This window comes from Schistocerca gregaria, chromosome 1, assembly GCF_023897955.1.
Source record: "Schistocerca gregaria isolate iqSchGreg1 chromosome 1, iqSchGreg1.2, whole genome shotgun sequence".
Lineage (NCBI taxonomy): Eukaryota > Metazoa > Arthropoda > Insecta > Orthoptera > Acrididae > Schistocerca > Schistocerca gregaria.
The window spans coordinates 1,033,450,953-1,033,474,914 of NC_064920.1; the positions used below are offsets into that span (position 1 = coordinate 1,033,450,953).

The 23,962-nt window shown below is 38.5% G+C and overlaps 1 protein-coding gene across 6 annotated transcripts in view; it reads right to left on the reverse strand.

Annotated features, from left to right (window-relative positions):
• The window catches only part of LOC126279309 (calcium release-activated calcium channel protein 1-like), a 492,320-nt gene that overhangs the window by 13,013 nt on the left and 455,345 nt on the right, over positions 1-23,962 (reverse strand). The gene's annotated exons all lie outside the window — the stretch shown is intronic.

The following is a 23,962-nucleotide window of genomic DNA, read 5'->3' on the forward strand; positions in this document are numbered from 1 at the left end:
ATCTGAGTGATGTAAAAACTTCTGTGGGTGAGAATGTCAATCAAGTACTGAATAATAAGGTTGTAGAAGTAGAGTGTGATGTTGATGTGAGAAGTCGTGCTGAAGTAGCTAAGGTTAGGGAAGTTGAGTCAAATGGTGAGATGTTAAATGATGCTGAGGAAGAGGCAGTTGATGATAGTGATGATATGGAATATAGAAGTGAGATAAGAGTATTTGTTGTGATTAAGAATGATGCAGATGTAGTTATGAAGGAGGAGGGTAATAGTGTTAAAGAAAATAATCATTCAGTACAAGAGGATCAGGCTGCAGTCACGTGGGTTAATACACCACCAGTAATCGAGGGGATGACATTAATATTGCGAATGAAGAGAAGGTAATTATTAACTTAGGAAACCAGGGACAAGAGTTCATTTGTAGATTGTGGGACAGCCTTAATGAGGCTAATAAACATAATATGTTTTGGATACAATTGTTATCCATCTGTGAGAAGGTATATCCTATTTGGCGGGAAAAAGCAAAAACAGGTATAAAATGTAAAGAATTGCCTATGATTACTGATAATAATAATGTGTCTAATTATGTTTGTGTTGAGAATCCTAGTTGGCTTCTGCGCAATGTGCAGACTAAAAATAGTTCAGCTTATGTCAAACAAAACGAAGATCTGAATTTTAAAAGCGTAGAAGATGACTTGATGCATGAAGATGTTGGTGAGCAGGAGAGTGAAATTGTAGGAAGCCCATACATGTAAATTTGTATTAATGATTGGACAGGTTATTGTTTGATTGATACTGGAAGCCCGATATCAGGAATCAGTGAAAAATTGAGGGATAGGATAAATAAAAACCAAGAATTTGCAGAATTACCAGTAGTTGGGGTTAAAATTAGGGGAGCGACAGGAAGATTCAGTAAAACAGTAAAATGTCAAATTCTTTTGTCTTTCAAAGTTCGAGATGTGGTCTTTGATAAGGGTTGTCTTGTCATTCTGGACCTGAGTGAGGACATAATTCTAGGTATGGATTGGATAGTAAAAGTGGATATGGGATTTAATTGGAAAAACAAAACTGTCAAATTTAGGGAACCAACAGATAAAAATTAGTTGTATACAGAGAGCTTCATTGAGAAGAATAGTAATAGTCATAATCAGATCAGGGGGGTGGATTATTTAGATGATGGGAGATGCACTGATCCTTTTGAAAAACAGACTTCTATTGATGACAAAGATTACCAAAGCATAGCAGAAAATAAGATTGCTGAAGCAGAGAGTTTAACTAGGGAACAACAATCTGATCTCATGGAACTTTTATGGGAATATTCTGATGTATTTAGTGACAGACCAGGCAGAGTGAAAGGGTATGAATGTAAACTTGTACTCAAACCGCATGATCCATTTTTCATTAAACCTTATGGGATTCCATTAAGCAGGAGGAAAGCTGTAGAGAGGGAGTTGGAAAAGATGCAGACTTGGGGGGGTTATTCAGAGGTGTAATAGCGAATATAATAATCCTATCATAGCCATTGCCAAGAAGGATAATAGTGTAAGACTTGTCCTAGATTCTAGGTTCCTCAATAAATTATTATGTAGGGAAACTGATCATCCTGAAAACATTGATGAATTACTACACAAGTTTGAACATGTAAAGTTTATGTCTAGCCTCGATCTGACCTCTGGATTTCATCAAATACCATTAGCAAGGGAATCTCAGAAATACACAGCATTCTTATATAATGGAAAATGTTATACCTTTAGTGTAGTACCATTTGGGCTGAATGTATCTGTTGCAGAGTTTATCAGAGCTTTAGATTATGTGTTGGGAAAGGAATTGTTACATAAATTAACTATATATGTATATGATATTTTGGTATCCAGTAAAAGTGGGGAAGAACACATTGGGTTACTTAAGGAAATTTGTGAGGAGTTTAGAAAAGGAGGAATGTCACCGAAGTTAACGAAATGTAAATTTGCAGTGAAACAATTAAAATTTTTGGGGCACATTATATCTGACAATGGAATTATGCCAGATGATGAGAAAATTGAAGCAATTGCAAAGTTTGTACCACCTAGGAATAAGAAACAGCTAAAGTCATTTCTCGGACTGTGTGGATTCTATAGGAAGTATTGTGCTACTCAGGCTCGTAATGCACCTTGTTTAGGGAATTTGCTTAAAAAGAATACTATATGGGATTGGAATAAAGATTGTCAGATTTCTTTTGAAGAGATTAAACACCAGTTGGTAAATAGTAAAATCTTATGTAGGCCAGATTTTGGGTTGCCTTTCTGTATTATGACTGACAGTAGTAAGTATGGTTTAGGGGCACACCTTTTCCAAGTGAGAAGTCAGAATGGGGTGGAAGAACATAGATCTATTGCTTTTGCCAGCAGGACATTGCAGAAACACGAGAGGCAGTACACCATTACACAAAAGGAACTATTAGCCGTTCATTGGGCTTTCTCAAAATTTAAGAATTATTTATTGGGTCACGAGGTGATAGTCTTTTCAGATCATAAAGCACTATCCTACTTACAAGAATGTAAATTATACCATAGTAGAATCACGAGATGGGCACTTTTTCTTCAGCAGTTTAACTACACCATCAAATATATTAAAGGTGATGAAAATTGCATAGCAGATGCTCTTTCAAGGCATCCTTTGGGAGAATCTATTGGTGACAATGGTGATGAAGGAGAGAATGAATTTAAAATTATGCATTTAAAACGGATAAATGAGGAGAAAGATGTCGTGAAAATCTGCAGTGACATTAGACGGTTTCAGAATCATGATGAGGAGTGGAAACTGGTGAAAAGTTATATTGGAAAGAAGGGAAAAGAAAAAGTAGGGCAGTATTACAAAGTTCATAGGGGAATATTATTTCGGAGGATGAAGGAAGATAGTGAGGTATGGAAGTTATGTTGGCCATATGAATTTGTCAAATTACTTGTAAAATATACCCATGAAAGTTATGGTCACTGTGGGGCAGCAAAATGTATACAAAAGATTCAAGAAAACATTTACTTTTACAATATGGCGAGGACTGTGAGGAAAATCTTGTCCACTTGTTACTTCTGTCAGAGAGTCAAGGTAACCAATCAAACAAGTAGAGGTCAGATGCAAAATATACTTCCAAAACAGTAGCTTGATGTTGTAGCAATTGACTTGTATGGGCGACTGCCAACCACTAAAGGAGGGTTTATGTATGTTTTTGTAGTGGTGGACTTATTTTCCAAATTTATTAGTATGTTTTTGCAGTGGTGGACTTATTTTCCAAATTTATTAAGTTGTACCCATTGAGGAATGCTACTAGCAAAAACATTATTTCATGTTTTACCCGTGACTATTTTAAATGTGTAGCTGTACCCAAGGCAATTCTTAGTGACAACGGATCACAGTTTACATCCAAAAGTTGGGAAACATTTATACACTCCTGGAAATTGAAATAAGAACACCATGAATTCATTGTCCCAGGAAGGGGAAACTTTATTGACACATTCCTGGGGTCAGATACATCACATGATCACACTGACAGAACCACTGGCACATAGACAGAGGCAACAGAGCATGTACAATGTCGGCACTAGTACAGTGTATATCCACCTTTCGCAGCAATGCAGGCTGCTATTCTCCCATGGAGACGATCGTAGAGATGCTGGATGTAGTCCTGTGGAACGGCTTGCCATGCCATTTCCACCTGGCGCCTCAGTTGCCCAGCGTTTGTGCTGGACGTGCAGACCGCGTGAGACGACGCATCATCCAGTCCCAAACATGCTCAATGGGGGACAGATCCGGAGATTTTGCTGGCCAGGGTAGTTGACTTACACCTTCTAGAGCACGTTGGGTGGCACGGGATACATGCGGACGTGCACTGTACTGTTGGAACAGCAAGTTCCCTTGCCGGTCTAGGAATGGTAGAACGATGGGTTCGACGACGGTTTGGATGTACCGTGCACTAGTCAGTGTACCCTCGACGATCGCCAGAGGTGTACGGCCAGTGTAGGAGATCGCTCCCCACACCATGATGCCGGGTGTTGGCCCTGTGTGCCTCGGTCGTATGCCATCCTGATTGTGGTGCTCACCTGCACGGCGCCAAACATGCATACGACCATCATTGGCACCAAGGCAGAAGCGACTCTCATCGCTGAAGACGACATGTCTCCATTCGTCCCTCCATTCACACCTGTCGTGACACCACTGGAGGCGGGCTGCACGATGTTGGGGCGTGAGCGGAAGACGGCCTAACGGTGTGCGGGACCGTAGCCCAGCTTCATGGAGACGGTTGCGAATGGTCCTCGCCGATACCCCAGGAGCAACAGTGTCCCTAATTTGTTGGGAAGTGGCGGTGCGGTCCCCTACGGCACTGCGTAGGATCCTACGTTCTTGGCGTGCATCCGTGCGTCGCTGCGGTCCGGTCCCAGGTCGACGGGCACGTGCACCTTCCACCGACCACTGGCGACAACATCGATGTAATGTGGAGACCTCACGCCCCACGTGTTGAGCAATTCGGCGGTACGTCCACCCAGCCTGCCGCATGCCCACTATACGCCCTCGCTCAAAGTCCGTCAACTGCACATACGGTTCACGTCCACGCTGTCGCGGCATGCTACCAGTGTTAAAGACTGCGATGGAGCTCCGTATGCCACGGCAAACTGGCTGACACTGACGGCGGCGGTGCAAAAATGCTGCGCAGCTAGCGCCATTCGACGGCCAACACCGCGGTTCCTGGTGTGTCCGCTGTGCCGTGCGTGTGATCATTGCTTGTACAGCCCTCTCGCAGTGTCCGGAGCAAGTATGGTGGGTCTGACACACCGGTGTCAATGTGTTCTTTTTTCCATTTCCAGGAGTGTATATAGAGAGGAGATCAACCACATACTTATTTCAGCTTATCACCCATCCAGCAACCCAGCCGAAAGATACATGCTTGAAATTGGGAGATTATTTAGGACTTACTGTCATACTGACCACAACTCTTGGATACATTACATTAGCAAACTTGAAGATGTGATGAATAGCTTACAGCACAGTTCAACAGGATTCTCTCCACATGAGATACCTTATGATAAAAAGCCACCAAATCTTATTAGTGAATTGATTGAGTTTCCAGCATGTAAAAGCTTATCAAAAGAAGGAAGAGAGGAGATTGTAAGGAACAACATGAAAAAGCAAGGGGAAATTAGGTAAAGTAGACTTGATAGGAGGGGAAAATGTGCTAGTTTAATGTGGGAGATTTAGTCCTAGTGAAAACAGTATAAAAGTCAAAATCATTGTGTGGGGAACTTAAGAAATTCTTTGATATTTATATAGGACCATTTGTGATATCTGAGAACCCACATCCAAATGCCTATAGGTTGATCTATCCTGAATCTAGAAAACTTTTTGGTCTACGTAACATCACGGAGTTGAAGCATTATAAAAGTCCAAGCTAAGTTTACAGTGTCACAATTTTGAAAACTTGGGACTCTGTCTTGAACTGTATCTTTGCTGCTTAATCTAGCATTTTGTTTTGTATATATTTATGGTTATTACAATGAATATCTTATGCTCTTGCCTTGCACGATGAGTGCAAAACTTAAATGTTTCTTTATACTCATGTGATTTGAAAATATAGATTTTTAATCTTAGTATCATTGTGTTAGTGTAAGTTGATGAGGCCATACTTCATCTGTTTGAATATGGCTATTTGTCCTCAAAAGAGCTTATTCATTTAGACATTATGCTTAATATATTTGTTATTGATATTTATTATACACAGTGCAAACTGTTTGTAACATTTTGCTACTGAAGATCCTTTATGAACCAGACTTTATGAGTAACTGACCAACACACTCTTATGCTAAGTATTTGTGTTGGGGAGAGAAGTTTTCATGTTTCTATTCTTGTTTATGCTTAAGGAGTTTTAACTTTTGTATTATAATTTTTTTTGCATAACTTTGTCTTGTCCAATAACTATGGACTTTTAACACAGTATTGGGCCATGTTGCTTCAAGACAGATCACTAGTCTTATCTTGTTTGAAAACATGTGCACTGTGCACATAAGTAGATACCTGGACAGGCATTTACTCTTGAACCAGTGAAACAATTATCATTTCTGTGAGAAACTTACCTGAAGTATAGTTTTAGAAGACTTATATATGCTATACATTGTTTTTCTTGTTGAGGCGTAAGTCACAAAATATGAGTTCTTAAGTATAATAATTTGTACCATTGCCTGTTCTGAGGCTTATCTACTATTACCTGAAGTATATATGGATTTAATAGGATACCATACCCTTTAGAAACTTACATTTTGATTTACTGATACCTAACATAAAAACACAATGATAGGACTGGAGAGAAATAACAGTAGATGAGATTTTTCAGTGGTAAACTTTTATTCGTGAATCCTTTTTATGTAATATTTAAATTTCTTTATGCCTTGCGTTATTACTTAGTCAAAATTCCGGAGGTGTGACGTTTGTTCTATACCACTGAGACATCTCATTCGAAACTTACCTTGCCAGAAGTTATGCGAGAAGTTATGACCAGAGTAACCTGTCTTTACTACAAACTATGTGAGTTGAAGTATGAGGATGAAAAACTGCAATTAATCTTGAGTGAACCAGCGTTCATACTCTTAATAGTGATGGTGATCCTGTTTTGCCACAGTTGTGTATACTATGTGGTTCTCATGGAGACACATAGACACCGTGCGCCTTGGTACTGGTTGGACTTCTGCATACTGTTTAGTCTTGCGTCCTGTGCATAAGGCCAAGATTGATTGAAGGCTGAGTATTGGTGGCAGAAGGTGGATGATTCTGCAATATAATTAACTAATCTACATGTTTTATGTGACAAAGGAACTGGGTATGGAGAGAGGACTACACACTGTACATAGATGTACACTTTACATGATTACACATTGCCTATGCCATGAGTAGAGGGAATTTTCATATATATGTATTTATATTTTCTTTGAATTCTAGGATTAGAAGTGTGTTTGCTATTTTATTATCTTATATTGAAAAACTGACCTGACCAACTAATTGCTAGCTTCTGTTCTGATCAGTTGAGAAAACAACAACACTTTTATGTGGATGGAGCTCTGTATCTCCGCAGATTTATGTTTTACTGACTAACTCTGAAAGAAATTGATCTTGTATAGACACAGAATATGAGATAAGGGTAGGATGGATGAGTGTCAGCATGGAGTGGATTAGGATTAGAGGATAAAGTACATGCAGGAACTGACAAACACAAAACTTTGTGTAATATTTACATGTATTCATTTTATTACTATTTAATTTATATTTGTGAGAAAAGTATTTTCCCACTATATTTGATGGGGTTTACAGATTCCCATTGCAATGCCACCTCTGAATTTGTACATTTGAATTATTTTATACATATGTACAAGTGAAGCATGATACCACTGATGATGGCTGGGTGACTGTCATTTCTAAACTCTCACCTTTTAGCTATTTTACATTATATTATGGAAAACTTATTGATATAAGGACGCTGCAATGCTTATTTAACTGAGATTGTTCAAATGATACTCTTTACACCAAAAAAATATTAGCCACATATTTCTCAGTAGATGTCTGAACTAAATTGAAAATAACCTTTTTAGTTGATGTTAAAACCAAGTCAATATAAGACCACATTTATCTCTTTTATGTCTTACTTTTAGTGTCTAATATATTTGTACAATCATTATATAAATATGTAAGTGAACTCTGGTAATCAAACCCAGTATGGTAGGGAAGAGGCATCCTGGGTGAATGTGTTTATATGTGACTAATTAAGTGTTGTATGATTTCAGGAAAATTACCATGATATAATTTGACAGATGAGGCGATTAAGGGGACAAATTCAAGAGGAGAAGACCAGCAGAAAGAGACGAGAAGACAACTATTGAAGATTACATTAATTACAAAAAAAAAAAGAAAAAACCAGTGCTTCGTTGCTTTGCGTATCTGTCGAGATCTCTTGCAAAATACTTTTGCATGAAATCTCGAGGGGTGTGTGTAATGTAACAGACCATTAAAGAGTGCGATACCACCCTTATAGTCGCATCTGCCCTTGCAGGGTCAGTGCTCCAATTTCATTTCTATGATTTTTTTTAATTTAATATTATTGTATGTAGTATTTAATTTTGCCCAAATCTTTTTTATTATATTATTCTATAATGTGAACTTTATTTGTTTATTTCTGGAGAATATGTTGGCACGAGTGTGAGCCAAAGACATTCGTGTGTGAAAGGTAGAGAGTCGGACATTGTTAAGGTGACTGTTGGAGTGAGTTAGTTGGACTGCTGTGGTGAGAGCGTGGTTTTGTGAGGTGGACTGTTGATAGGAGTACGGAAGGAAGTCTGTTGTCTTATATAGAGAGTATCTATAAATAGTATGTGATATGAAGATGGAAATTATTGTGAAAAAGTTAAATTAATAAAAATGAAGAATCAATAGTAAAACAAAAAGTGAGTACCAGTTTTCATTAGCACACAAAGACCCGGACCTAATATTAACAATGTTAGATGGATGGAACGCACCATGGCGAGAATCAAGACAATGAGACCAAATTCAGCACCTAAACGTAACGTATTTTAATTAGTTTTAGTATTCTGTGATGCATCCTTTTGTCTAAATATTAAGCTTAACATCGTCTGTTGTAGATACAGACCACCTAAACTGGCGGGGTGTCGTCAATTGATCATCATAATCTCAGGATTTGAAGTAGCATTTAAATGAATTGAAAGTTTGTCGCTTGATATTTGATTTTCACCCTGGACGAAAGAGGGTACATTACAACACATATATGTAATAGACTACATATAATACACAGATAAATCTATATGTACACATTTCTTATTTTGGTCTCAATTGTATAAATTATTTAAACTTTTCACATATTTACAAATAGTAGCAATTCCGTAGCAAGTAGTCACTCACTGCAGTTTTGAATTTATGCATGCCAGTTATTGCCTTAATTTTTTTTAGGTAGTTTGTTGTACAGTTTTTTTTTTTCCTGCTTGCAAGGGTCCTTTTTGTTTTAGTGTTGTATGTGAAAACTGCTTGTGTAAATCTTGATTACTCCTTGTGTTGTAGGAATGGATATTTTGGTTTTTTGGAGCAATCTTGCTATTTTCATGTACGATTTTCCTTATAAACATTATTGTTTCTAGGATATACAGGCATGGTAATGGAAGAATATGAAGCTTTTTAAATAAGGGTTTGCATGAAGATTGAGGTGCTGAGCATTCCATGGCTCTTGTAATTATTTTTTGTGCAATAAATCAGCTTTTGCTGGGTGGTGCATTTCCCCATTAAATTAAACCACATCTTACTAGTTATTCTGCTTGGGCATAGTACACATTTTTTATGGCTTGCATTGATGCGCACCCAGCAAGAATTTTATACTATAACAAATGGTATTTAATTTCCTACATAGGTGTTGTGTGTGTGCTATTTACAATTTCAAGTCTTTTGCCTAATAGTTCTATGGTTGCAGTTAAAGGCTGAGTGTGGAATATCATGTTGAATCAGCAGCTATACAGTTGTATGAGGTACAGGGAAAAGTCATGGTCTTAGCAATACTCAGACCACCTACTGGGGATACAGACATATTCTTAATCAATTAGAAACACTGCTTAACATTGTTTTTACTGAAAAAGTTACGTTGTTGCCTGTGGGGATTTCAACATAAATCTTATGAATGAAAGAGGCTAAAAAATCAACTTGTGAATTTATTATGTAGTTTCAGTCTCTTTCCACACATGCACAAACCCACAAGAATAACATACAGGGCGTGTCAAAAAAATGTATTACACACTTTGAACTGTCATAGACAATTTATTTCCCGTTTTGCAAGGTTAAATATCTCTGAGAAAGTAATGTTATGTTTCTTCAACAGGTGGCAGCAGTGGCAAGGAAGTAACTGCAACATGGCGGATGTGCATTTGGGCTTTGAAGCACAGAAGCAGATAATTAAGTGGTACGGGAAGTTTGAGAATGTAGCTGCGATTCGAAGACAATGGAGAAGTGAGTATGGTACAGAACCACCTTCAAGGTTAACAATTACACATCTATGAGACAAATTCGAAATTCATGGAACAGTGTGTGATGTGAATATGGTCGATCAGGGCGACCTCACAAGTGATGATTCCACAACTGCGATCTTGGAACTGTTTCAGCGCCTCAAAAATCTTCAGATAATTAAGTGGTACGGGAAGTTTGAGTATGTAGCTGCGATTCGAAGACAATGGAGAAGTGAGTATGGTACAGAACCACCTTCAAGGTTAACAATTACACATCTATGAGACAAATTCGAAATTCATGGAACAGTGTGTGATGTGAATATGGTCGATCAGGGCGACCTCACAAGTGATGATTCCACAACTGCGATCTTGGAACTGTTTCAGCGCCTCAAAAATCTTCAGATAATTAAGTGGTACGGGAAGTTTGAGAATGTAGCTGCGGTTCGAAGACAATGGAGAAGTGAGTATGGTACAGAACCACCTTCAAGGTTAACAATTACACATCTATGAGACAAATTCGAAATTCATGGAACAGTGTGTGATGTGAATATGGTCGATCAGGGCGACCTCACAAGTGATAATTCCACAACTGCGAGCTTGGAACTGTTTCAGCACCTCAAAAATCTTCAGATAATCAAGTGGTACGGGAAGTTTGAGAATGTAGCTGCGGTTCGAAGACAATGGAGAAGTGAGTATGGTACAGAACCACCTTCAAGGTTAACAATTACACATCTATGAGACAAATTCGAAATTCATGGAACAGTGTGTGATGTGAATATGGTCGATCAGGGCGACCTCACAAGTGATGATTCCACAACTGTGATCTTGGAACTGTTTCAGCGCCTCAAAAATCTTCAAGGCAAGCGGCACATGAGAGTAATGTAAGTGCTAGTAGTGTGCTATGCATTCTGAAGATAGGCAAGTTTCGTGTGTACATCCCAAGGCTGGTGCAACAGCTACGTGATAACGATCCAGATCAAAGGTTAGAATTTTGTGAATGGGTTCAGGAGATGGTGAGACGTGAACCAGGATTTATGGCTTGCATAATTTGGTCGGATGAAGTCCAATTCAAATTCAATGGAACTGTCAATAGGCAGTCTGCAAGGGGACTCATTGGGCCTTTCCACTTTGAAGGTACTGTTACTGGAGAAACGTACCTAACAATGCTTACTGACTCCATATTCCGTGCCATGCCATTCATGCATTATACGATAATGATGAGTTTTATTTCCAACAAGATGGCGCCCTGCCGCACTATCATAGGGACGTACGAGCATACCTGGATCACAATGTGCCAGGCCAGTGGATAGGACGCAGGGGACCAATTGAGTTTCCTGCATGCTCTCCAGACCTCACGCCGCTGGATTTCTTCTTATGGGGAACAGTAAAAGATGAGGTGTACAAATGTAAACCACGTAACCTGGACACACTTTGGAATGAGATTCAGGTGGTGTGGGCAGAAATCTCATTGGACACTTTGGTACAATGTACGGAATCAGTGGTGACTCGTACTCATAAATGTATTGATGCTGAAAGCCACCAGTTTGGACATTAATCACATTTGCAAAGTACATTTGTTTTTCCAATTGGACTTTAAGCTTTCCATTTCCATAAATTTAACACTGTAGAATGGGAAATAAAATTTTCTATGACGCTTCAAAGTGTGTATACATTTTTTTGACACTCCCAGTATAATACAAACAGTCTTATAGATAATATATTTTCAAATGTACAATCCATAGAAGTAGAAGTAACAAATACTGATTTGGGATTATCAGACCATAATGCCCTTGTCCTCAAAATTCCATCAATGCCCCTGCAAGAAAAAAAGTGTACTTCATGTATAAAAGAAAAGGCAAGATTTACGAGTAATGACAACTTAAGACAGTCTGGTAACAAATCAAAATTCATAAGGGGTATTGTGAAGACTGAAACAGGAAAGAGATGTGAAGACGAGGATATCATTCTCAAAAACACAGAAAATGTCAATATTAAAAAACGAGATATGTCCAAATTATATCAAAAATTGACAACTAATTGAAACCCTCAGCTGCCGACAGGTGTTGTTGACATACCTCAATGGGAACAGCCGAAAATGTGGGCCCCGACCGGGATTCAAACCCGGGATCTCCTGCTTACATGGCAGATGCTCTATCCATCTGAGCCACTGAGGACACACATGAATAGCATGACTGCAGGGACTTATCCCTTGCACACTTCCTGTGAGACCCACATTCCCCAACTGTCCACAATCTACATACATAATGTATCTAATAGATATTTGCCCAGCCACTCATTACTCGCGCACACTAAGGTGACGATTCTCATAAGGAATAATTACAAGCAGTTTGATCAAACAATGAGAGATGGAAGTGATGTGATGTTTGAATGGATGACAGAATGAAACAAAAGTGCATTGGACTTAAGGTAGAGTTAAAGGGTCCAGATAAAGCCTGCTCTGAAGCAGAACCAAAAGAGTAGCATTGAATGTGACTAATTACAAGGGAACAAGACCAGGAATAGAAAAAAGAGAGAAATGTGTTCATCAACATCAAAGTGGAAACACAAGTACTGGAGACAGAAGCAACAGAAAAAAAGCAGCAATGTATCTTCAGCAAGATACTGATAACCAAACTCCCGAAAGGAGCTTGGCAAGCTACAGTAAGTGGTTCAATAAATTGATTTTGGAGTTAGAAAACTGTTTTATGAGGCCAAGAATGTCAAATAAAATTAAGAGAGTAATCACACAATTAGTTCGACCAGCAATTGTGGTACAGAAGTCAGAAAAGATTGCAATGTGGCAAATTATTATGAGTTGTCATCTTGCATTAAAAGTGTAGCTTTCTGTGGAGCCAGGAAGACAGCAGATTTTGGTTCCATTCTTGCACAGCTGACGCTACCTGCTGAGCCGAGCAAGCGGTGTACTTGCTTAATGCTGTCTTCTATATGTTACACATATTCTCTGTGAATCTGAAGAAGTACTATTAAATATTAATTGATCTTTTTCATACTTTGTATATCGAATTCTATGGATAACACAACCATATTGTTAAAATTTCAAACCAATAACTTTAATACTTTCAGAGATATAAATTTTTATCTAAAACACATAATAACTGTGCTACCATTGTGAAACTGAGTTAGGGACAGTAATGTATTCTTCTATAGTATCAACTGAAACTACAACCAAGAGCATAGGTTCATATAATGTAATTTTCTGGAATTCTCTTTAGTTTCATTACCACATATTTCTCACTTAATTACAAGGGCAGTGTAAAATTATTATATCTTTGTGTTTTGATTGTGTGAGTGTTTTGGAGAGACTGAGAGAGTGCATGGAGGACATACATAAAGTGAGAATGTGATATTTTTATTAAATCTATGTAAATGTAATCATGAGAAAGGTGTTGTGTAATAGGGAAATTTGTGATGTATCTCCGAGTGAGCTTGATTTTGTGAAAAGTATCCAGAAGGGGCATTGAGTATTAAATTTATTAGTATTTTATTTTGTGGATAGGAACCACACTTTTTTCATTAAATTTTACTTAGTTTTGGAATTATAAGATTTCTGGTCTAAATTACTTGTGCTTATCTGATTGGCTGACATTAGGAACATGACAAGTATAGAAGTGAGTGGGGCTTTGTGCCTCAGGTCTATGAGTTGATGTAATAACTCGGGAGCCGTCTTCTGATGAACACCTACGTTAAACCATGCTGATCAAATTTGTACCAAATGAAGCAATTCATGCGTTTGAACAGGTTTCGTGTTGTTGACAAAAAGTGACTACAATATTGATTATTTGGTGGAAGTTTGAGCATTGTTAGTGGTTTATTTTATGAGATATTTTCAGGTGAAGTTTCATGTCATATATAAACTCTGCATGGTATGTTTCATGCAGATTATGAACCATTATGGCAAGCACTTATTTACAAGAAGCCTACTGAACAACTGAATGCATTAACTCACTAGTGGTTGTGGGTCAGTGACTGTTTAGAACATTCAAAATATCAGGACAGACCAAATATCATTTTAATTGAATATGGTGACCGAACGAACAGACACCATTGGTGATCTTGCAGCTTTCGAAGAATGAAATTACAGTGTAATCCAGACCTTCGTAGCTGCTTACACATGTTGGGAAATATCAACAGGGACAGTGATCTTCTGCAGTGCGGATGCACTCACATTGCACAAAACTCTTACGGGATTCAGTAGATTGAATGCTTGTGAGTATTCAGTAGATTGAAAGCTGTGAGTAGTGAGTATAGTGGGCAAGGGCACTAAAAATATAAAGTGTGGCCAATACATTGGAAATGTGGGTCTCACGGCAAGAGTGCCAGAGATAAGTCCCTGCAGTCGCACTATTCTCTGTGTCTTTGATGGCTCAGTCAGATAGAGCGTCTGGCATGTAAGCAGGAGATCCTGGGTCCAAGTCTGTAAGCAGGAGATCCCGGGTCCAAGTCTCAGTCAAGGTACACGTTTTAAACTGTTCTCGCTGCTATTTATCAACACCTGTAAGCAGCTACACTGGATTTCACTGTAATTTCATAAATATCTTTTGGCTGCTTTCAGGTGTGAACTTGTAACAGGGACAGACAGTAACATTGTGTAATTAATGTTAGGATATTAAATAAGGACTTGATATCCATTATTTGTGTTTTAAAGACAATAAACCAACTCAAAGGGAATTTTAGACCCTTTTTTTTAACTGGTCATGCAAGAATTCCAAATGCTTGATAGTTTAAGTAACTTTCAGCTATTATACGTGGACTGGAGTTATGTGGCCTTTGTGTGGTAGGTATTTAGTTGAACTTATATCAACACTGCTTTTGTCAGCTAAACCAGTATCTACCATTTCAGAGTGTAGGGGCAGACAACCTGAAGCCTATCCAGGTTGGTGGACAGATTGTTTAAAGGATAGTGAGAGTGCAAAGCCTATCCAGGTAGGTGGACAGATTTTTTAAAGGATAGTGAGAGTGCAACCCACCCCGCTGCAAGACATTTAGATAAAGTAGCAATAAACAGGTAACTGATGAGCGGATGTTTTGATTTTGCTGAAAGATAACTACAAGAATAAATAGATAAACAGAATAGTGACAAAGCACTGGAAGAATTTATTGAAACCAAAGATAAGAACAGCAACTCCATATGGCAAAGATAGTGACTACTATACAACATGGTATTCAATGATAGTGAGTCTGTGCAGTAAAGTATCAAATGAGAGAGTTATACTCCTATCATGGACCATTTTGCTGCTAGGGTGTTAATATGAGATTGGAGTCATTTATGTTAATGCGAGAGGTCCAGACTAAGCTACAGCCACAGACACACAACAACCACTTACTGTCAACACACATGCACAGCCACTTGATATCACCACACTGTCTTTTCGATGTCCAGTAATGAATAATTACTGATGCCCAGGAATGTGATTCTGAGATAACTATTAATACAGTGAGCAGTGTCATTCATTTTTAAGACATTAATAGTTTCAGAATAAACTGTGTGATGAGTGACTAAGCTATTTGGTCCTGGTCCAAAACAAATGTGTTCTGTAGTACCAATAGTCAAAGTTATTATAAAGCATTTCAATTAATCCTGCAGCCAGTGCACCTAATCCTTTTATTTGGTGCTAGTCTCAAATGTTTGATGATTGTTAACATAGTGAAATACATCACAACATAGTTAACTTCCAGAGCGGACCTGATACAAAATTTACTACATTCAGCAGGTAGATACTGTGGGATAGCAAAAAATTAGACTGTAGTGTTAAATGTGTATCTTAGTTGCTTGACTTTCTGAAAAAATGCTAAAATATTTCATTTTTTCACTCCTTGGTCTGTAATGAGTTAGCATACAATAAAAAGATGTTGGGAAGTTGTCAACGGTACTATACGAACCAAAGCCAAATGTGTCTCACCTGAATATCTCCAGCTAAATGGAACACACATTTCTGATGCAGAACAGATTAGTGAACATTTTAACTTGTGTTTCTTATAGACTGCCAATAATCTAGCTTCAGGGATCACTATGTCAGCAGTATCAAGCAAACCTATGTTCCCAGCATCAGACAGGTCAATTTTTTTCTGACATCAGCAATCGAACAAAAGGTATTAAAAATCACAAGAACCACAAAATAATCATTTTCATGTGGAGTTGATGACATCTCAGATTACGTATTGAAGAACATATGTGTAGAAATTGCCCCACTAATATGAAACGTGAAAAGTGGCTCAATAAACAGATAATGCTTCCCAGAAGAGCTAATGACCTCGAAGGTAATTCCTTTCTTAAAAAAGGGAGACAGCCATGATGTGAACAATTATCATCCTATTTCTGTACTCCCAGCTACGTTCAAGATATTTGAGAAAGTCATATTCAATAGAATCACAGCATTTCCAGAAAACAACTGAATCATTAACCAAACACCAATTTGTATTTAGGAAAACCAGGACCGTTTATGATGCGCCCTCCAATTTCACTGACCAGATTCTTAAAGCCTTCAATCAAAAGGAATTTTCTTCTGGACTTTAAGGCTTTGGATCTCACTAATCATTCACTGTTGCTTCAGAAGCTAGAATCATGTGACATCAGAGGTACAACAAATAATTGGCTCAAATTCCATCTCACCAATTGAAACAAATGATAGAAACACAAGCCCTGAATCTATAAAAATTCTTCTGATCTAGTCCTGACAAGCTGTGGAGCCCCAGAAGGCACAGTACTGGGCCTTGTCCTCTTCCTACACTTTATCAATGACCTTCCTTTAAATCTCCCTAATACTTCTGCTGTATTGTTTGAAAGTGACACAAATGTGGTCTTCCAGTCAGACTCGGCTCTTAAATTGAAGCTCAAAATTAGTGAAACAACTGAAACACTCCTCCTGTGCCTCCACTACAATAAATTACTGTTGAACACAAACAAACAGTTCATATGCTCTTCTATCCATCCCAAAATCATCCTGCTTTTATGGAATACTTGTACATTGATGGCAAAGAAATTGAACTAGTAATGGAAACAAAGTGTTGAAGTCTGGGTTGGCAGATCATTCCAGTGGGACCACCAACAGGGTAAAACTGTTAAACAGGCTTGGTACTCTTCACCATGCTTTCAGAATTCTCAGGCAATCATGTGATATAAACACACGAAAAGTTGTTTATCATGGTTGGCACTCGTTAATAACATATGGCATCCCTTTCGGGAGGTTACTCAGAAAAATTATCCTGTTACAAAAACGAGTAATAAAAATAATGAAGGAGTACCAATATGCTCTGCCATCAAATCTATTTTCAAAGAGCTCATTCTGCTGCCTGTCTCCTGTATTTACATTATAAAGACAGTTTCTTTTGTTAGAAAAAATCCTTGATCTCTTTGCAACAAATGGAGAAATCTATAGCCATGACACAAGAAGAAAGCTACAGCCATGACACAAGAATGAAGGCAAACATTCATCTGGTGGTACAAGGATTAAGCAGACGTCACAGTGGGATGAGAAATATAGGCAGCTTGCTCTTCAACAAATTACACCTGTCAATTAGAAACAAAAACAATACCTTCAGTAATAAAGTTAAGGATTTGCTAATGAAATATACTTTTTATTCAGTCGATGAGTACCTGAAGGCGCTAACTAATTGACCTCATCCTCACCCTCACAGTGGTTATGATTACTTTTTATGCTTGCCTTCCACACAAGGCAGAACTTCTATTTGCCATCGTTTCATAGACTTCTATAGAAATAATATGCTTGCTCTCATCTTACATGCCAGCATGTTATTAACAGAAAAGATGAATCTCAGTTTCAAATGAACTTTGACACTTATAACCACAATACAAATATAAAAATAACTTGAATAGTTTGATTCCGTAGTCCTGTCTATGGGACTGAATGGAATTCTTCAGGTGCAATTTTTTAGCAAGTGACCTATAGTCACATGACAAGAAGTATTGTAAATTAAAAAATATATGTATATTTTAGTAGCAACACAACACCTTCTAGAAATTTTCCAAATTTAAGATTTTTCATTTGGAAACTTATTTTAGCACTGTAATAAAAATCTGTTAACATGTATCTAGATACACTGCAATTCTTTGATGGTTTTTCTTCATGAGGGATCTCTGGAACAAGATGAATGGATGGATTGTTAAGTAGACCAACACCAGGGGAAAATGTAGATTAAAACTGTCTGTTGGACTGGGACTTGAACCAGAAACTTTGCCTTTCATGGGAAATGCTCTTACTTGCTGAGATATCCGAGTATGAATCATGAGCTATCCTCACAGCTTCAGTCGTGCATACTTCTCTACTTTGCAAACATCACAGGAGTTTTCCTGGGTGCTGTAAGGATACTAAGATTGGTATCCTTACCAGCAGTCTTCCAAGCAGCATGCACTAGTTGGCAAGACTTCGTTTCCAGATCTTTCTATCACTTCATGACTTTTCCAACAAACAGAGCATTATCATTTTGCAGCGACAATGTTAGTCAGTAATGAGAGCACAAAGAGCATAGTTGGGAGGAGTCACTCAAATTTGCCTCTTGTGAAAGAGTCAGGATGCAGAAAGATGTGAAGTCAAAGTGGAAATTTCATAATAGTGTGTTGAGGGGTGTATTTAACTGGAGTAGGAATACTGAACAGTCTGTTGCTATTTGGAATGAATAGATCTGGATTACTTATTTCATCGACAGGAATGAATGAAATTCAATTAGATGTGTTTCCCTTGTTGGAAGTTGGATAAACTGTGTAAAGGACATCATTTTTTGTTGCAGGTTACACTTAACATCAATTATGGTTAATTTTTATGGTAAATAATTATAGACGCATCAAGCACAGTTAGGCTGCTGATTATTTTCCATATCGGTCATGTTTTGATGTAAGCCTCTCCAATACAGGTTCAAAGATGTAGAAAAATTGTACGATTACTGAGGAAGTGCTTGCAAGGGGTGTACCTTCTCAAGATTCACTTTTCAGATTTGGTAATCACAGAAAGGAACTGTACTGAATTGTGAGAAGCAACAACAGGGAATTCACCATGCGCACAAATGGCAGTGGTAATTGACACATGTGGAAGAAGTGTTATATGTGTGAAGCAGTGAACACATTCATCCAGCAGAGAAGAAGATGGGTTGCAGTGGTATGAGACCCCAGCATCAGTGCAAATCAACAGTGCAAATCAACAGCAGGAATACAGCAAACTAAGTCATCAAGCAGAAATATGTGTAAGAGTCACAAAGATTTACTGGCATAGTGGGTTGCATATGGCTTGCTACTGTAAGCATTATTGAGTAGAAAATCAACGGACTGTAACAGTACTGTAAAAAGGAAAGTTTCTACCCTCCATATAATTGAGATGCTGAGTTACAGGTAGGCACAACAAAAAGACTGTCACAGATAATAGCTTTTAGACAGTAAGGCCATTGATAGAATTAGATGGAAAACACACATACAATCTAGTGCAAACACAACTCACACACACGTGACTGCAGTCTCAGGCAACTGAGGCCGCACTGCAAGCAGCAGCATCTGTGCACTATGGGTGGGGGTAAGGAGGAGCCTGGGGCAGGGAGGGGGAGGGATAATAGGGTAGGCATGGCAGACAGTGATGTGCTGTCGGGGAGCACGGAGGGATGAGGTGGAAAGATCCCTTATGCCCATGGCCTTACTGCTGTTGAACATCTTTCCCAACAAAAGTCATCATGACCAACTAAATCTTCACCCACAATTACTTCTCCTTTGAAGGCATTACCTACAAACAAATGTGTTATGACTATGGGCACCCGCATGGCACTACGTATTCATGGGCCATCTAGAGGAATCCTTTCTAAACATACAGAATCCTAAACCCCTCACCTGGTTCAGATTCATTGATGACATCTTTGCGGTTTGGATTGAGGGTGAGGACACCCTAAGTACATTCCTCCAGAACCTCAACAACTTCTCCTCCCTTTGCTTCACCTGGTCCTACTCAACCCAACAAACCAGCTTCCTAGATTGTGATGACATTCCCTGCTTTATTTCTTCATTGATTGTCCTCGGTGTCAACATAATGGCTGAAAAAAATTGGGGGGGGGGGGGGGGGGGGAGTGCAACTACTATCTACTGTAAATGATGTAGCCGACAGATGTACAGTTGTGTTTCACAGTGTTTTACTTTCACTGTTCACAACACCCTAATAATACACAATTATACATGTTGAACATCTACGAGCAGTAAAAGCATAACCACACAGTTTACAGTCTTTAAAATAAACTGAACAGACACTGTCATTGCAACACATGACCTATTGGTGTAACATATATTTCACTGTCATGTTGATGCATTGTTGTCATTCTAACCAACACAGGTTCCTCGTCTGAAACTTGGCCGTGGACTGACTGTCTCAGGACCAAAAACGGGGCCCTTATATATCCTCACAATAATAGGTACTGCAACTTCACATTGTTTGATGTTTAATTTACAGAAATCACAATTACAACTTAACTCATTAAAGCCTAATATATCGAAAAATTTGTTCTTACAGTTCCTTCTAGTACAAGAGTTAGGCCAAATTATTTGTTTAAATGATGAAATTAACATATATCATTACACAAACAATACTTTTGACAAAACCGTTAATTGCTTAGGAATTGATTAAGGGCTGGCTTTGCTAACGTATTTTCGAATAGAGCCAAGTAGATACTTTAATATTACTAGCATTTAATCTTCCAAATGTTTACAATTATTACAAAATTTATAGTTATTTATAAGTCAACAATAGAATTTAAGTTAGGAAACAATTACTGATTTCACCCTATAACAAAAGATACTATCTGGGAATAGCCAAAAGAAATTAGAAAATCCATAACATACCTAAAACTACAAAAAATTAGATATGTTGTTATATTCTTTAAAACTGACGGCCAGTCTTTCTCTTTTATGAAAATGCAGATTATATACAGATATGTCAATTGTAAGTAGTTAAAAGTGTAAAAACAAATGGCAGATGGCAAAGCAAGAGGGGAAGTAAAATTATCCCAGCTTGCTTTGTCACTAGATTTTGACCTCCACCTCAAAGATGGCTACATCAGTACCTCCGTCCATATCAAACCTATTAACCGCAAACAGTACCTTCACTTTGACAATTGCCACCCATTTCGTACCAACAAGTCCCTTCCACACAGCCTAACAACCCATGATCTTCTCATCTGCAGTGAGGTGCAGGCCCTCTCAAAATCTACTGAGGATCTCACTGTACTCTTTCAGTATACGGAAGAGTTGGAGCATTGTCTTATTGAAGCATATTGTAAAGCTATAAGTGAGGGTTGAATCACAGATGTTGGTCAAGTGCATTGATGTTTATAGTTTTCCTTTATCCAGAAGGGGTGTTTGTAAATTTCTCGGGTTTTGATTTCTCAATTTTTCCAAAATTTGCATTTTGCAAAACAATTAAAGATTGGGATGTAAGGATACCATATCGATATCCTTACCAGCAATCTGCCTAGCAGAATGCACTATTTGTGGCTGTGGTGTTGCAGTTCGGCATTTGTTAGTTTTGTCAACGGGAATGAGTGACATGTGTTTCTGCTGTTAGAAGTTGAATGTAAAAGACATCATCTTTTATTGCAGCAGACCCTCACCATAATTTATGACTACCAATTTATTTTCCATTATTGGTCATAGTCTGGCATAAGTCTCTCCCTGAAAGGTACGATAGCCAAAGCCTTAGGAACACTGTCAATTTAGTTTAAATTACTGAGGAAGAGCTTAATGCCATGCAAGACTAGCACTCCTGGAGGAAGGCATATTGCAGGGAAATAGCTTAGCCACAGCTTTGGGGGTTGTCAAGATGATGGGGCTGTGCTGGACCTACCCACAGAATTCACTGACAAAATGCCTCCTGGCTTAGTGCAACTGGCCACACCAAATCATCTCCAGCAGTACAGCCAACTTTTGCCCAGGGGACAGTGGGCTGCACACCACGCACATCAGCCATCATCCACCATTGCCGGATGGGTGTCTCCAAGTGGTGGGCGTTTCCCATGAGGATGGAGACATGTATCACAGGGTCCATAGCAGACAGCCCGTCATCAAGAACACACATTTGATGGGGACACTGCACAGCTGGCTTATGTAACAAGGCTGCCTGCATGGTGGAGTGCTGTGTCAGCATCACTGGGTATGCAGGCAGGTAGCCCAGCAGAATTCAACAGCCAAGCAGTTCAAATACATCAATAAAAGAACTTGTTACATTTGCAGCTGCTTTTCTCTGGAGCCTCTTGGGCTCCTATCTCACCTCCACCACCTGCTCACACCATCCTGGCTACTAACTGCCCCACCCTGCTCCGGGGGTTGCTATAGTTTGGTGTCAGAAATGGGATCTTTGAGCCTATTGCCATGCCATTTGGTGACAGGACAGGGAGCAGTAACAGTTTAGTCGACACAAGGTGGGGTGAGTGCAGTCTTTCTTTCTTTCTTTCTCTCTCTCTCTCTCTCTCTCTCTCTCTCTCTCTCTCTCTCTCTCTTTATGATGTAACTTACCAAATGAAGTGTTGCTATGTTGATAGACACACAAACACACACACAAATTGCAGCTGCTGTGTGAATTTTGTGTGTGTGTTTGTGTTTGTTTGTGTGTCTATCAACATACCAACGCTTTCGTTTGGTAAGTTACATCATCTTTGTTTTTAGATATATTTTTCCCACGTGGATACATCAGGTCTTTAAATGGTTGTTTTATCTATCTTCATGTTGCCATTGGATTACTGTGGTGTAATTTGCTTAGGCTCCAATGGCCATTTTGTTCTAGATCTCTATGTGCACTGTTTTGATTCATTGGCGTGCCACCATTTAGTGGTTTATTAGTTTGGTCTGACAGTGAATGTTTGGTTCCATGTTCCAGGATGTATGACTTAGTTACGTGAGTATAGTTTTCTCTGTCTTACATGTTTGTAAAAATTCTTTAAATTTTTTTCTATTGGTGGATAATTTAGGGTCTGTTACTCTTTAATGATTCATTGTTATGCAGATGTCACCTGAGGGTGTGGTTTTCAGTTCCATAAAACTAGTTGTGATCTGATAATAAAAATATTAAATACAGCTGAAGTAGCTTCTTAAACCACAAATTAACAGTATGTACACTGTCCTAGCTGGAACTAATATTTCATTCCTCAGGGAGGAGAGACAGATGTTTTGAGGAAGGTAAAAAAGAAGGGCTTGTCACTAAGACGTGAAGGATGGGAGGGACCCATCTTTCATGGGAAAGAAAGGTGATAAAGATGAAGGAGTTGGGGGAGGAGGGAGAGACTGGGTGAGACTGGGTCAAAGAGAGGATATTGATACATATCTGGTGTAATATTATTTTATTCTTTGGAAAACCTATTTTCCCATAATATTAATTATGTATTTTTGTTATTGTGCCTTCTCCTATCGTCCTTGTTACATAACTCTGAACTGTAATTATTAGCCGGCCGGGGTGTCTGAGCAGTTCTAGGCGCTACAGTCTGGAAACGTGCAACTGCTACAGTCGCAGGTTTGAATCCTGCCTCAGGCATGGATGTGTGTGATGTCATTAGGTTAGTTAGGTTTAAGTAGTTCTGAGTTCTAGGAGATTGATGACCTTAGAAGTTAAGTCCCATAGTGCTCAGAGCCATTTGAACAATTTTTTTTTGTAATTATTACTAATGCCTCTACTTGTTTTTCTTTTGCTCTTCAAATTCCTATTTGTTTGTAATAGAAGCACCATGGTTACTGCTATTTTCGTAGATTACATTTCTCATGCATCATATTGATTATGTCTGTACATAATTCCTAATTAGGAAAATTAGTCATCACAGAAATTTTTAAACTGAATTGTGGCTTTTTCCTGCTTATCTTGACGTCATTAAATTTATTTTTTCATGCAGGCAGTATCAGCTCTGCAAATCATTCCTTTTCTATCCATGCTGGACTTTGAGAGGTACCGCTAATTATTCTTTCTACTC